Raw genomic sequence first — 15,438 nt, 5'->3', positions numbered from 1 at the left:
GGCACTTTTCTGCGCTCCAAAGGTGCGCACTTTTGGAGGGCACTTTTTGGAGGGCACTTTTCTGCGCTCCAAAGGTGCGCACTTTTGGAGGGCACTTTTTGGAGGGCACTTTTCTGCGCTCCAAAGGTGCGCACTTTTGGAGGGCACTTTTTGGAGGGCACTTTTCTGCGCTCCAAAGGTGCGCACTTTTGGAGGGCACTTTTTGGAGGGCACTTTTCTGCGCTCCAAAGGTGCGCACTTTTGGAGGGCACTTTTTGGAGGGCACTTTTCTGCGCTCCAAAGGTGCGCACTTTTGGAGGGCACTTTTTGGAGGGCACTTTTCTGCGCTCCAAAGGTGCGCACTTTTGGAGGGCACTTTTTGGAGGGCACTTTTCTGCGCTCCAAAGGTGCGCACTTTTGGAGGGCACTTTTGTGCACTCCAAAGGTGCGCACTTTTGGAGGGCACTTTTCCTGTGCTCCAAAGGTGCACACCTAGGTGAGCACCTTCGACCACACCTTGTAGCACACCAAACTCTGACTTTCGACTTCATCCGCAATGCAGGGTCTTTGAGGTTGGCGCAATGCGCACAACCAGGGGAGTCGACCCATCAAACCCAACACCTCCCCTATATAAGCTATTTGTCTGATTCTCATACATGCGTAGCCTGCAAGAGCAATTAGGACATCGACCCCAACTTTCGGCTTCTAAACGAAAACAAGGTCTTTGAGGTTGGTGTAATGCGAACAACTAGGGGAGTCAACCCATCAAACCCAACACCTCCCCTATATAAGCTATTTGTCTGATTCTCATACATGTGTAGTCTACAGGAGCAATTAGGACATCGACCCCAACTTTTGACTTCTTAACGAAAACAAGGTCTTTGAGGTTGACGTAATGCGCACAACCAGGGGAGTCGACCCATCAAACCCAACACCTCCCCTATATAAGCTATTTGTCCGATTCTCATACATGTGTAGCCTGCAGGAGCCATTAGGACATTGACCCCAACTTTTGACTTCTTAACGAAAACAAGGTCTTTGAGGTTGGCGTAATGCGCACAACCAAGGGAGTTGACCCATCAAACCCAACACCTCCCCTATATAAGCTATTTGTCTGATTCTCATACATGTGTAGCCTGCAACAACGATTAGGACATCCACCCCAACTTCTGAATTCGTCTGCGTTGACCGCACCAAAGGTGCACGCCTTGGTGCTCACCAAAATCCGACTTCCGACTTCTTCTGCTATGCGGGGTCTTTGAGGTTGGCGCAGTGCGCACAACCAGGGGAGTCAACCCACCGAATGCAACACCTCCCCTATATAAGCTATTTGTCTGATTCTCATACATGCGTAGACTGCAGCAATGATTAGGACATCCACCCCAACTTTTGACTTCTTAAACAAGACAGGGTCTTTGAAGTTGGTGCAGTGCACACAACCAGGGGAGTCGACCCATCAAACGCAACACCTCCCCTATATAAAGCTATTTGTCCGATTCTCATACGTGTAGTCTGCAGCAGCGATTAGGACATCGACCCCAACTTCCGAATTCGTTTGCATTGACCGCACCAAAGGTGCACGCCTTGGTGTGCACCCTGGAGTGCACTTTGGTGCTCACCTCGGTGCACACTTTGGTGTGCACCTCGGTGTGCACCAAAGGTGCGCACCTTGGAGCGCACCAAAGGTGTACACTTTGGAGCGCACCACATAGGGTCTTTGAGAGGTTGGCGCAGTGCGCACACCAAGGTGGGTGTTGAGGTGCGTGCCGAGGTGGGTGGGTGCTAGGGTGCGCTCCATGGTGGGTGCCAGGGTGGGTGCGTGCTAGGGTGGATTCCAAAGAGGGTCATAGGGTGGGTGCCAAGGTGGGTTGGTGATATAGTGGGTTCAAAGGTGGGTACTAGGGTGGGTTCCAAGGTGGGTCACAAGTTGGGTGCCAGGATGCGTGGGTGTTAGGTTGGGTGCCAAGGTGGGCTCCTGCGTGGGTGGGTGCTAGGGTGGGTTTCAAGGTGGACGCGAGGGCGGGTGCCAAGGTGGGTAACAAGTTGGGTGTTAGGATGGGTGAGTGCTAGAGTGGGTGCCAAGGTGGGTGGGTGCTAAGGTGGATGCCAAGGTGGTTCACAGGGTGGGTGGGTTCTAGGGTGAGTTCCAAGGTGGGTCACAGGTTCAGTGCTAGGGTGGGTGTCAAGGCGGGTGTCGAGGTGCCTGGGTGCTAGGGTGTGGATGCCAATGTGGGTCATAGGGTGGGTACTAGGGTGGGCTGCAATGTGGGTGCCAAGGTGGGTAACATGCTCGGTGGGTTCTAAATTGGGTGCCAGGGTGGGTGTGCACCCACCTTGCCCGAGGTGGGTGCCAAGGTGCCAGTGTGGGTGGGTGCTAAGGTGGATGCCAAGGTGGGTGAGAAGGTGGGTGATAGGTTGAGTGGTAGGATGGGTGGGTGCCAAGATGGGTCACAGGGTGGGTGCAAGGGTGGGTAGGTGCTAGGGTTGGTGTCAGGGTGGGTGGGTGCTAGGTTGGGTTCCAAGGTGGGTGCGAGGGTGAGTGTCAAGGTGGGTCACAGGTTAGGTGCTAGGATGGGTGAGTGCTAGGGTGCAAAGGTGCCAGGGTGGGTGCTAGGATGGGTCGATGCTAGGGTGAGTGGCAAGGTGGGTCCACAAGTGTCAAGGTGGGTGCCGAGGTGGGTGCCAAGTCGGCGACTGCTATGGTGGATGCCAAGGTGGGTCACGGGGTGGGTGCCAAGTTGCTAGGTTGGGTTCCAAGGTGGGTGCCAACGTGGGTGCTAGGGTGCGTGGGTTAAAGGGTGTGTCACAACGTGGGTGCCAGGATGGGTGCGCACCCACACTGGCCAAGACGGGTGCGGGTGCAAGGTTGGGTTCCAAGCCCGGTCACAGGCTGGGTGCTAGGATGGGTGGGTGCCAAGGTGGGCACCAGGGTGGGTGCACCCACCCTGGCCAAGGTGGGTCACGGGGTGGGTCCTAGGGTGGGTAACGGGGTGGGTACTAAGGTGCGTGCCAAGGTGGGTCATAGGGTGGGTGCCAAGGTGGGCACCAGGGTGGGTGTGCACCAACCCTAGCCAGGGTAGGTCACGGGGTGGTTGTCGGGGTGGGCGTCAAGGAGCCAAGGTGGGTGGCAAGTAGCCAAGTTGCGTGCCAAGGTGGGTGTCGGGGTGGGTGCCAAGGATCCAAGGTGGGTGCCAAGGAACCAAGGTGGGTGTCTGGGTGGGTGCCGAGGTGGGAGCCAGGGTGGGTCCCAAGGTGAGTGCAAAGGTGGGTGCCAGGGTCAAGGTGAGTGCCAATGTGGGTTCCAAGGTGCCAGGGTCAGGGTGAGTGCCAATGTGGGTTCAAAGGTGCTAAGTTGGGTGCGAGGTTGGGTGCGAGGGTGGGTGGGTGCCAAGGTGTGCTAGGTGGAAGCCCGGGTGGGTCGGCATCCCATGGGTGTCGAGTTGGGTGCCTGATGGGTGCTTCTTGTCAAGTTTTAGTCGTCGGGACTCATTTCGAGCCTTAGAGGTCGTTTCTTGTCCGGTTGCCCTGTCTTCGACCTGGGAACCCAATTTTGGTCCTCGGGTCCCATTTTTTTTTGTCTCGCATCCCACTTTTGGCCTGTGGCCTTTTCGGGGTCGATTCTCGTTTTGGGCATCAGAGCATGTTTCTTCTCCTAAAACCCAATATTTGTTTATTAAGTCTCGGAACACATTTTTGTTCTCGTGGACCCATCATGGGTCTTGGAACGCATTTGTGGTCCTTGGGTCCCATTTTGCATCCCGAAACTTGTGTTTTGGTGCTTGATCCCTATTTTGGGTGCCCACCTTGCACCAAGTGCGCACCCGGGGCAAACCGAGCGCCTTGGTGCACCGGGGCAAGATCGAGCGTGCACCCGAGGCGCCCCGAACATGCACCAAGGTGCACTCGGCCCACATGTGAGCGCAGGTCGTTGCGCCCGAGGTGGTGTGTGGGCACCGCGTTGCAGACGGGACACTGCACGCACACGACGCCCCCTCCAGGTGCACGCACGTAGGCCGGGCCGGGTGCACACCCGACGCCCTAGCAAGGTGCGCGCACCCGGGCAGGGCTCACACTTGGCGAACGGGGCGCACTTCGCGAGGGAGGGTGTGCACCTCGACGGGGGTGGGTGGCCGGGGTGGATTCGCACGTGGGTCGCGGTTTGCTAAGTACACACTGCGACAAGCTCATAACGGGTGCGATCATACCAGCGTTAGTGCACCGGATCCCATCAGAACTCCGCAGTTAAGCGCGCTTGGGCCGGAGTAGTACTGGGATGGGTGACCTCCCGGGAAGTCCCGGTGTTGCACCCTTTTTTAGTTTTTCGCCGGGCGTCGCAATGCTATTTGAATAAACCTTTTGCCCGTTTGCGTTCTCGTCGGGGCCGGGCCGGGCCGGGGTGCGCTGCCCGCACTACCGCGCGCGCGCGGGGGCGACACCGAGCGCGCACCCGAGGCGCCCCGAGCACACAGGCCACGGTGCAACCCGGGCGTTGTGCGCGCACCCCGGTGCGCCCGAGGTGCTGCGCGCGCACCCAGGTGAAATCGGTGTGCACCTCGGCCAGTGCGCGCTCGGTCGAGTCGCGCACGTTGGCCAAGGTGCACGGTGATGTTTCTTACTCTAAGGTTCCGCACCAGACGCCCGGGACAGGTGAGCGAAGCTGGGCGGGGCCGGGTGCGCGGCCGGGGCAGGTGCACGCAGCTGGAGAGAGCTTTGGAGCACACTTCGGAGCGCACCAATGATGCGCTCCATTCAAAAGTTTCCTGAAAAGGCAAAAAAAGTTGAGATTATAGAATTTCCCACTTGAGAGATTGTAAAAAAAAAAAATTTAAAATGAAGGAAACGCGGGTGCCAAGGTGTGCGCAGCCCAGCCAAGGTGTGCGCACCAAGGCGCCCACCCTGGCGAAGGTGCACGCAAGGTGCGCACCCGAGGCAAACCGGACAATTAACCCAACTTTCGACTTCGCGCGCACCTTGGAGCGCACTTCGGAGCGCTCCTTGGTGCGCACCAATCTTGGGCACCTCGGAGTGCACCATGGCGCCCACCAAGGTGCGCACCCGGGGCAAACCGAGCTCCGACTTCGTGCGCACCTTGGAGCGCACGAAAGGTGCGCACCATGGCGCCCACCAAGGTGCGCAGCCCAGCCAAGGCGTGCGCATCAAGGTGCGCACCCTGGCGAAGGTGCGCACCCGGGGCAAACCGAGCTCCGACTTCGTGCGCACCTTGGAGCGCACAAAAGGTGCGCAACCCAGCCAAGGTGTGCGCACCCCGGTCAAACCGAGCTCCGAATCGTGCGCACCAGAGGTGCACGCCATCGTGCGCACCTTGGAGCACACTTCGGAGCCCTCCTTGGTGCGCGCCGATGTTGCGCACCTCGGAGCGCACCCGGGGAAAACAATGCAATTAACCCGACTTTCGACTTCGTGGGCACCTCGGAGCGCTCTCGGGTTCGCACCTCGGAGCACACCGAGGTGCGCACCTTTGATGCGCTGCCTTCACCAATTTCCAGAAAAGGCAAGAAAACATTGAGAAGGTGTGCGCACCGAGGTGCCCACCCTGGCGAAGGTGCACGCGAGGTGCGCACCCGGGGCAAACCGGGCTCCGACTTCGTGCACGCCGCACCTTGGAGCACACTTCGGAGCGCTCCTTGGTGCGCACCAGGGCGCGCAACCCAGCCGAGGTGCCCACCCCGGCGAAGGTGCACGCGAGGTGCGCACCCGGGGCAAACCGGGCTCCGACTTCGTGCACGCCATGGTGCCCACCGCGGCGAAGGTGCACGCGAGGTGCGCACCCGGGGCAAACCGGGCTCCGACTTCGTGCACGCCGCACCTTGGAGCACACTTCGGAGCGCTCCTTGGTGCGCACCATGGTGCCCACCAGGGCGCGCAACCCCGCCGAAGGTGCACGCGAGGTGCGCACCCGGGGCAAACCGGGCTCCGACTTCGTGCACGCCGCACCTTGGAGCACACTTCGGAGCGCTCCTTGGTGCGCACCATGGTGCCCACCAGGGCGCGCAACCCCGCCGAAGGTGCACGCGAGGTGCGCACCCGGGGCAAACCGGGCTCCGACTTCGTGCACGCCATGGTGCGCACCGCGGCGAAGGTGCGCACCCGGGGCAAACCGGGCTCCGACTTCGTGCACGCCGCACCTTGGAGCACACTTCGGAGCGCTCCTTGGTGCGCACCAGGGCGCGCAACCCAGCCGAGGTGCCCACCCCGGCGAAGGTGCACGCGAGGTGCGTACCCGGGGCAAACCGGGCTCCGACTTCGTGCACGCCGCACCTTGGAGCACACTTCGGAGCGCTCCTTGGTGCGCACCATGGTGCCCACCAGGCCGCGCAACCCAGCCAAGGTGTGCGCACCAAGGTGCACGCGAGGTGCGCACCCGGGGCAAACCGGGGTCCGACTTCGTGCACGCCGCACCTTGGAGCACACATCGGGGCGCTCCCGGGTTCGCACCGGCGTTGCGCACCGTGGTGGGCACCTCGGAGCACACCAAGGTGGGCAGCGAGGTGCGCACCTTTGATGCGATGCCTTCACTAATTTCCATAAAAGGCAAAAAAAAAACGAGATTTTAAAATTTCCGTTTTGAAAGATAGTGAGAAAAAGGGAATGCTGGTGCCATCTTGAGCCCGCCCTGGTGCGCAGCCCAGCCAAGGTGTGCGCACCAAGGTGCCCACCCTGGCGAAGGTGCGCGCCCGGGCAATTAACCCAACTTCCAACTTCGCGCGCGCCAGGGTGGGAGCGCACCCAACAACCGGGCCTGGGAAGAGCCAATGCGAGAAACCCCACCAAACGCTCTGACAAAAAAAGAGGGGGCGCTCCAGTAACCCCGCTTCGGAGCGCACCCTGGGCAAACCCAGCCAAGGTGCCCACCCCGGCCAAGGTGCAGGCGAGGTGCGCACCCGGGGCAAACCGGGCTCCGACAACGTGCACGCCGCACCTTGGAGCACACTTCGTAGCGCTCCCGGGTGCGCACCTCAGAGCACACCAAGGTGGGCAGCGAGGTGCGCACCTTTGATGCGCTGCCTTCACTAATTTCCAGAAAAGGCAAAAAAAAAAGGAGATTTTAAAATTTCCGTTTTGAAAGATAGTGAAAAAAACGGAACGCGCGTGCCATCTTGAGCCCGCCCTGGTGCGCAGCCCAGGTAAGGTGCCCACCCTGGCAAAGGTGCGCACCCGGGCAATTAACCCTACTTCCGACTTCGTGCGCGCCAGGGTGGCAACCGGGCCTCGGAAGAGCCAATGCGAGAAACCCCACCAAACGCTCCGACAAAAAAAGAGGCGGCGCTCCAATAACCCCGCTTCGGAGCGCAGCCGGGGCAAACCCAGCCAAGGTGCCCACCCCGACGAAGGTGCACGCGAGGTGCGCACCCGGGGCAAACCGGGCTCCGACAACGTGCACGCAGCACCTTGGAGCACACTTCGAAGCACTCCCGGGTGCCCACCGGCGTTGCGCACCGTGGTGGGCAGCGAGGTGCGCACCTTTGATGCGCTGCCTTCACTAATTTCCAGAAAAAGGCAAAAAAAAATGAGATTTTAAAATTTCCGTTTTGAAAGATAGTGAAAAAAAAGGAACGCGGGTGCCATCTTGAGCCCGCCCTGGTGCGCAGCCCAGGCAAGGCATGCGCACCAAGGTGCCCACCCGAGGTGCACACCCGGGGCAAACCGGGCTCCGACTTCGTGCAGGCCGCACCTTGGAGCACACTTCGGAGCGCTCCTTGGTGCGCACCATGGTGCCCACCAGGGCGCGCAACCCAGCCAAGGTCTGCACACCAAGGTGCCCACCCCGGCGAAGGTGCACGCGAGGTGCGCACCCGGGGCAAACCGGGCTCCGACTTCGTGCACGCCATGGTGCCCACCGCGGCGAAGGTGCACGCGAGGTGCGCACCCGGGGCAAACCGGGCTCCGACTTCGTGCACGCCGCACCTTGGAGCACACTTCGGAGCGCTCCTTGGTGCGCACCATGGTGCCCACCAGGGCGCGCAACCCAGCCAAGGTGTGCGCACCAAGGTGCACGCGAGGTGCGCACCCGGGGCAAACCGGGGTCCGACTTCGTGCACGCCGCACCTTGGAGCACACATCGGAGCGCTCCCAGGTTCGCACCAGCGTTGCGCACCTTTGATGCGCTGCCTTCACTAATTTCCAGAAAAGGCAAAAAAAAACGATATTTTAAAATTTCCGTTCTGAAAGATAGTGAAAAAAACGGAACGCGGGTGCCATCTTGAGCCCTTCCTGGTGCGCAGCCCAGGCAAGTTGTGCGCACCAAGGTGCCCACCCTGGCGGAGGTGCGCGCCCGGGGCAAACCGGGCTCCGACTTCGTGCACTGCATGGTGCCCACCAAGGCGCGCAACCCAGCCAAGGTGCCCACCGCAGCGAAGGTGCACGCGAGGTGCACACCCGGGGCAAACCGGGCTCCGACTTCGTGCACGCCGCACCTTGGAGCACACTTCAGAGCGCTCCTTGGTGCGCACCAGGGCGCGCAACCCAGCCGAGGTGCCCACCCCGGCGAAGGTGCACGCGAGGTGCGCACCCGGGGCAAACCGGGCTCCGACTTCGTGCACGCCATGGTGCCCACCGCGGCGAAGGTGCGCACCCGGGGCAAACCGGGCTCCGACTTCGTGCACGCCGCACCTTGGAGCACACTTCGGAGCGCTCCTTGGTGCGCACCATGGTGCCCACCAGGCCGCGCAACCCAGCCAAGGTGTGCGCACCAAGGTGCACGCGAGGTGCGCACCCGGGGCAAACCGGGGTCCGACTTCGTGCACGCCGCACCTTGGAGCACACATCGGGGCGCTCCCGGGTTCGCACCGGCGTTGCGCACCGTGGTGGGCACCTCGGAGCACACCAAGGTGGGCAGCGAGGTGCGCACCTTTGATGCGATGCCTTCACTAATTTCCATAAAAGGCAAAAAAAAAACGAGATTTTAAAATTTCCGTTTTGAAAGATAGTGAGAAAAAGGGAATGCTGGTGCCATCTTGAGCCCGCCCTGGTGCGCAGCCCAGCCAAGGTTTGCGCACCAAGGTGCCCACCCTGGCGAAGGTGCGCGCCCGGGCAATTAACCCAACTTCCAACTTCGCGCGCGCCAGGGTGGGAGCGCACCCAACAACCGGGCCTGGGAAGAGCCAATGCGAGAAACCCCACCAAACTCTCTGACAAAAAAAGAGGGGGCGCTCCAGTAACCCCGCTTCGGAGCGCACCCTGGGCAAACCCAGCCAAGGTGCCCACCCCGGCCAAGGTGCAGGCGAGGTGCGCACCCGGGGCAAACCGGGCTCCGACAACGTGCATGCCGCACCTTGGAGCACACTTCGTAGCGCTCCCGGGTGCGCACCTCAGAGCACACCAAGGTGGGCAGCGAGGTGCGCACCTTTGATGCGCTGCCTTCACTAATTTCCAGAAAAGGCAAAAAAAAAAGGAGATTTTAAAATTTCCGTTTTGAAAGATAGTGAAAAAAATGGAACGCGCGTGCCATCTTGAGCCCGCCCTGGTGCGCAGCCCAGGTAAGGTGCCACCCATGCAAAGGTGCGCACCCGGGCAATTAACCCTACTTCCGACTTCGTGCGCGCCAGGGTGGCAACCGGGCCTCGGAAGAGCCAATGCGAGAAACCCCACCAAACGCTCCGACAAAAAAAGAGGCGGCGCTCCAATAACCCCGCTTCGGAGCGCAGCCGGGGCAAACCAAGCCAAGGTGCCCACCCCGACGAAGGTGCACGCGAGGTGCGCACCCGGGGCAAACCGGGCTCCGACAACGTGCACGCAACACCTTGGAGCACACTTCGAAGCACTCCCGGGTGCCCACCGGCGTTGCGCACCGTGGTGGGCAGCGAGGTGCGCACCTTTGATGCGCTGCCTTCACTAATTTCCAGAAAAAGGCAAAAAAAAATGAGATTTTAAAATTTCCGTTTTGAAAGATAGTGAAAAAAAAGGAACGCGGGTGCCATCTTGAGCCCGCCCTGGTGCGCAGCCCAGGCAAGGCATGCGCACCAAGGTGCCCACCCGAGGTGCACACCCGGGGCAAACCGGGCTCCGACTTCGTGCAGGCCGCACCTTGGAGCACACTTCGGAGCGCTCCTTGGTGCGCACCATGGTGCCCACCAGGGCGCACCCGGGGCAAACCGGGCTCCGACTTTGTGCACGCCGCACCTTGGAGCACACATCGGAGCGCTCCCAGGTTCGCACCAGCGTTGCGCACCTTTGATGCGCTGCCTTCACTAATTTCCAGAAAAGGCAAAAAAAAATGATATTTTAAAATTTCCGTTCTGAAAGATAGTGAAAAAAACGGAACGCGGGTGCCATCTTGAGCCCTTCCTGGTGCGCAGCCCAGGCAAGTTGTGCGCACCAAGGTGCCCACCCTGGCGGAGGTGCGCGCCCGGGGCAAACCGGGCTCCGACTTCGTGCACTGCATGGTGCCCACCAAGGCGCGCAACCCAGCCAAGGTGCCCACCGCAGCGAAGGTGCACGCGAGGTGCGCACCCGAGGTGCACACCCGGGGCAAACCGGGCTCCGACTTCGTGCACGCCGCACCTTGGAGCACACTTCAGAGCGCTCCTTGGTACGCACCAGGGCGCGCAACCCAGCCAAGGTGCTCACCCCGGCGAAGGTGCACGCGAGGTGCGCACCCGGGGCAAACCGGGCTCGGACTTCGTGCACGCCGCACCTTGGAGCACACATCGGAGCGCTCCCGGGTTCGCACCAGCATTGCGCACCTTTGATGCGCTGCCTTCACTAATTTCCAGAAAAGGCAAAAAAAAGAAAAAAATGAGATTTTAAAATTTCCGTTTTGAAAGATAGTGAAAAAAACGGAACGCGGGTGCCATCTTGAGCCCGCCCTGGTGTGCAGCCCAGGCAAGTTGTGCGCACCAAGGCACCCACCCTGGCCAAGGTGGGTCACGGGGTGGGTCCTAGGGTGGGTAACGGGGTGGGTACTAAGGTGCGTGCCAAGGTGGGTCATAGGGTGGGTGCCAAGGTGGGCACCAGGGTGGGTGTGCACCAACCCTAGCCAGGGTAGGTCACGGGGTGGTTGTCGGGGTGGGCGTCAAGGAGCCAAGATGGGTGGCAAGTAGCCAAGTTGCGTGCCAAGGTGGGTGTCGGGGTGGGTGCCAAGGATCCAAGGTGGGTGCCAAGGAACCAAGGTGGGTGTCTGGGTGGGTGCCGAGGTGGGAGCCAGGGTGGGTCCCAAGGTGAGTGCAAAGGTGGGTGCCAGGGTCAAGGTGAGTGCCAATGTGGGTTCCAAGGTGCCAGGGTCAGGGTGAGTGCCAATGTGGGTTCAAAGGTGCTAAGTTGGGTGCGAGGTTGGGTGCGAGGGTGGGTGGGTGCCAAGGTGTGCTAGGTGGAAGCCCGGGTGGGTCGGCATCCCATGGGTGTCGAGTTGGGTGCCTGATGGGTGCTTCTTGTCAAGTTTTAGTCGTCGGGACTCATTTCGAGCCTTAGAGGTCGTTTCTTGTCCGGTTGCCCTGTCTTCGACCTGGGAACCCAATTTTGGTCCTCGGGTCCCATTTTTTTTTGTCTCGCATCCCACTTTTGGCCTGTGGCCTTTTCGGGGTCGATTCTCGTTTTGGGCATCAGAGCATGTTTCTTCTCCTAAAACCCAATATTTGTTTATTAAGTCTCGGAACACATTTTTGTTCTCGTGGACCCATCATGGGTCTTGGAACGCATTTGTGGTCCTTGGGTCCCATTTTGCATCCCGAAACTTGTGTTTTGGTGCTTGATCCCTATTTTGGGTGCCCACCTTGCACCAAGTGCGCACCCGGGGCAAACCGAGCGCCTTGGTGCACCGGGGCAAGATCGAGCGTGCACCCGAGGCGCCCCGAACATGCACCAAGGTGCACTCGGCCCACATGTGAGCGCAGGTCGTTGCGCCCGAGGTGGTGTGTGGGCACCGCGTTGCAGACGGGACACTGCACGCACACGACGCCCCCTCCAGGTGCACGCACGTAGGCCGGGCCGGGTGCACACCCGACGCCCTAGCAAGGTGCGCGCACCCGGGCAGGGCTCACACTTGGCGAACGGGGCGCACTTCGCGAGGGAGGGTGTGCACCTCGACGGGGGTGGGTGGCCGGGGTGGATTCGCACGTGGGTCGCGGTTTGCTAAGTACACACTGCGACAAGCTCATAACGGGTGCGATCATACCAGCGTTAGTGCACCGGATCCCATCAGAACTCCGCAGTTAAGCGCGCTTGGGCCGGAGTAGTACTGGGATGGGTGACCTCCCGGGAAGTCCCGGTGTTGCACCCTTTTTTAGTTTTTCGCCGGGCGTCGCAATGCTATTTGAATAAACCTTTTGCCCGTTTGCGTTCTCGTCGGGGCCGGGCCGGGCCGGGGTGCGCTGCCCGCACTACCGCGCCCGCGGGGGCGACACCGAGCGCGCACCCGAGGCGCCCCGAGCACACAGGCCACGGTGCAACCCGGGCGTTGTGCGCGCACCCCGGTGCGCCCGAGGTGCTGCGCGCGCACCCAGGTGAAATCGGTGTGCACCTCGGCCAGTGCGCGCTCGGTCGAGTCGCGCACGTTGGCCAAGGTGCACGGTGATGTTTCTTACTCTAAGGTTCCGCACCAGACGCCCGGGACAGGTGAGCGAAGCTGGGCGGGGCCGGGTGCGCGGCCGGGGCAGGTGCACGCAGCTGGAGAGAGCTTTGGAGCACACTTCGGAGCGCACCAATGATGCGCTCCATTCAAAAGTTTCCTGAAAAGGCAAAAAAAGTTGAGATTATAGAATTTCCCACTTGAGAGATTGTAAAAAAAAAAAATTTAAAATGAAGGAAACGCGGGTGCCAAGGTGTGCGCAGCCCAGCCCACCCTGGCGAAGGTGCACGCAAGGTGCGCACCCGAGGCAAACCGGACAATTAACCCAACTTTCGACTTCGCGCGCACCTTGGAGCGCACTTCGGAGCGCTCCTTGGTGCGCACCAATCTTGGGCACCTCGGAGTGCACCATGGCGCCCACCAAGGTGCGCACCCGGGGCAAACCGAGCTCCGACTTCGTGCGCACCTTGGAGCGCACGAAAGGTGCGCACCATGGCGCCCACCAAGGTGCGCAGCCCAGCCAAGGCGTGCGCATCAAGGTGCGCACCCTGGCGAAGGTGCGCACCCGGGGCAAACCGAGCTCCGACTTCGTGCGCACCTTGGAGCGCACAAAAGGTGCGCAACCCAGCCAAGGTGTGCGCACCCCGGTCAAACCGAGCTCCGAATCGTGCGCACCAGAGGTGCACGCCATCGTGCGCACCTTGGAGCACACTTCGGAGCCCTCCTTGGTGCGCGCCGATGTTGCGCACCTCGGAGCGCACCCGGGGAAAACAATGCAATTAACCCGACTTTCGACTTCGTGGGCACCTCGGAGCGCTCTCGGGTTCGCACCTCGGAGCACACCGAGGTGCGCACCTTTGATGCGCTGCCTTCACCAATTTCCAGAAAAGGCAAGAAAACATTGAGAAGGTGTGCGCACCGAGGTGCCCACCCTGGCGAAGGTGCACGCGAGGTGCGCACCCGGGGCAAACCGGGCTCCGACTTCGTGCACGCCGCACCTTGGAGCACACTTCGGAGCGCTCCTTGGTGCGCACCAGGGCGCGCAACCCAGCCGAGGTGCCCACCCCGGCGAAGGTGCACGCGAGGTGCGCACCCGGGGCAAACCGGGCTCCGACTTCGTGCACGCCATGGTGCCCACCGCGGCGAAGGTGCACGCGAGGTGCGCACCCGGGGCAAACCGGGCTCCGACTTCGTGCACGCCGCACCTTGGAGCACACTTCGGAGCGCTCCTTGGTGCGCACCATGGTGCCCACCAGGGCGCGCAACCCCGCCGAAGGTGCACGCGAGGTGCGCACCCGGGGCAAACCGGGCTCCGACTTCGTGCACGCCGCACCTTGGAGCACACTTCGGAGCGCTCCTTGGTGCGCACCATGGTGCCCACCAGGGCGCGCAACCCCGCCGAAGGTGCACGCGAGGTGCGCACCCGGGGCAAACCGGGCTCCGACTTCGTGCACGCCATGGTGCGCACCGCGGCGAAGGTGCGCACCCGGGGCAAACCGGGCTCCGACTTCGTGCACGCCGCACCTTGGAGCACACTTCGGAGCGCTCCTTGGTGCGCACCAGGGCGCGCAACCCAGCCGAGGTGCCCACCCCGGCGAAGGTGCACGCGAGGTGCGTACCCGGGGCAAACCGGGCTCCGACTTCGTGCACGCCGCACCTTGGAGCACACTTCGGAGCGCTCCTTGGTGCGCACCATGGTGCCCACCAGGCCGCGCAACCCAGCCAAGGTGTGCGCACCAAGGTGCACGCGAGGTGCGCACCCGGGGCAAACCGGGGTCCGACTTCGTGCACGCCGCACCTTGGAGCACACATCGGGGCGCTCCCGGGTTCGCACCGGCGTTGCGCACCGTGGTGGGCACCTCGGAGCACACCAAGGTGGGCAGCGAGGTGCGCACCTTTGATGCGATGCCTTCACTAATTTCCATAAAAGGCAAAAAAAAAACGAGATTTTAAAATTTCCGTTTTGAAAGATAGTGAGAAAAAGGGAATGCTGGTGCCATCTTGAGCCCGCCCTGGTGCGCAGCCCAGCCAAGGTGTGCGCACCAAGGTGCCCACCCTGGCGAAGGTGCGCGCCCGGGCAATTAACCCAACTTCCAACTTCGCGCGCGCCAGGGTGGGAGCGCACCCAACAACCGGGCCTGGGAAGAGCCAATGCGAGAAACCCCACCAAACGCTCTGACAAAAAAAGAGGGGGCGCTCCAGTAACCCCGCTTCGGAGCGCACCCTGGGCAAACCCAGCCAAGGTGCCCACCCCGGCCAAGGTGCAGGCGAGGTGCGCACCCGGGGCAAACCGGGCTCCGACAACGTGCACGCCGCACCTTGGAGCACACTTCGTAGCGCTCCCGGGTGCGCACCTCAGAGCACACCAAGGTGGGCAGCGAGGTGCGCACCTTTGATGCGCTGCCTTCACTAATTTCCAGAAAAGGCAAAAAAAAAAGGAGATTTTAAAATTTCCGTTTTGAAAGATAGTGAAAAAAACGGAACGCGCGTGCCATCTTGAGCCCGCCCTGGTGCGCAGCCCAGGTAAGGTGCCCACCTTGGCAAAGGTGCGCACCCGGGCAATTAACCCTACTTCCGACTTCGTGCGCGCCAGGGTGGCAACCGGGCCTCGGAAGAGCCAATGCGAGAAACCCCACCAAACGCTCCGACAAAAAAAGAGGCGGCGCTCCAATAACCCCGCTTCGGAGCGCAGCCGGGGCAAACCCAGCCAAGGTGCCCACCCCGACGAAGGTGCACGCGAGGTGCGCACCCGGGGCAAACCGGGCTCCGACAACGTGCACGCAGCACCTTGGAGCACACTTCGAAGCACTCCCGGGTGCCCACCGGCGTTGCGCACCGTGGTGGGCAGCGAGGTGCGCACCTTTGATGCGCTGCCTTCACTAATTTCCAGAAAAAGGCAAAAAAAAATGAGATTTTAAAATTTCCGTTTTGAAAGA

The 15,438-nt window shown here is 61.4% G+C and overlaps 2 non-coding genes across 2 annotated transcripts; both read left to right on the top strand.

Annotated features, from left to right (window-relative positions):
• Positions 1-4,170: 4,170 nt before the first annotated feature.
• On the top strand, positions 4,171-4,289 carry LOC131865544 (5S ribosomal RNA). The gene has a single exon (XR_009364264.1). It is a non-coding gene; the product is annotated as a 5S ribosomal RNA (ribosomal RNA).
• A 7,806-nt stretch (positions 4,290-12,095) lies between these two features.
• On the top strand, positions 12,096-12,214 carry LOC131865536 (5S ribosomal RNA). Its single transcript, XR_009364256.1, has one exon. It is a non-coding gene; the product is annotated as a 5S ribosomal RNA (ribosomal RNA).
• Positions 12,215-15,438: the final 3,224 nt, after the last annotated feature.

The sequence above is a fragment of the Cryptomeria japonica genome, unplaced genomic scaffold (genome assembly GCF_030272615.1).
Source record: "Cryptomeria japonica unplaced genomic scaffold, Sugi_1.0 HiC_scaffold_114, whole genome shotgun sequence".
NCBI lineage: Eukaryota > Viridiplantae > Streptophyta > Pinopsida > Cupressales > Cupressaceae > Cryptomeria > Cryptomeria japonica.
The sequence above is the reverse complement of the archived record's forward strand: the minus strand, read 5'-3'. Positions and strand labels throughout refer to the sequence as shown.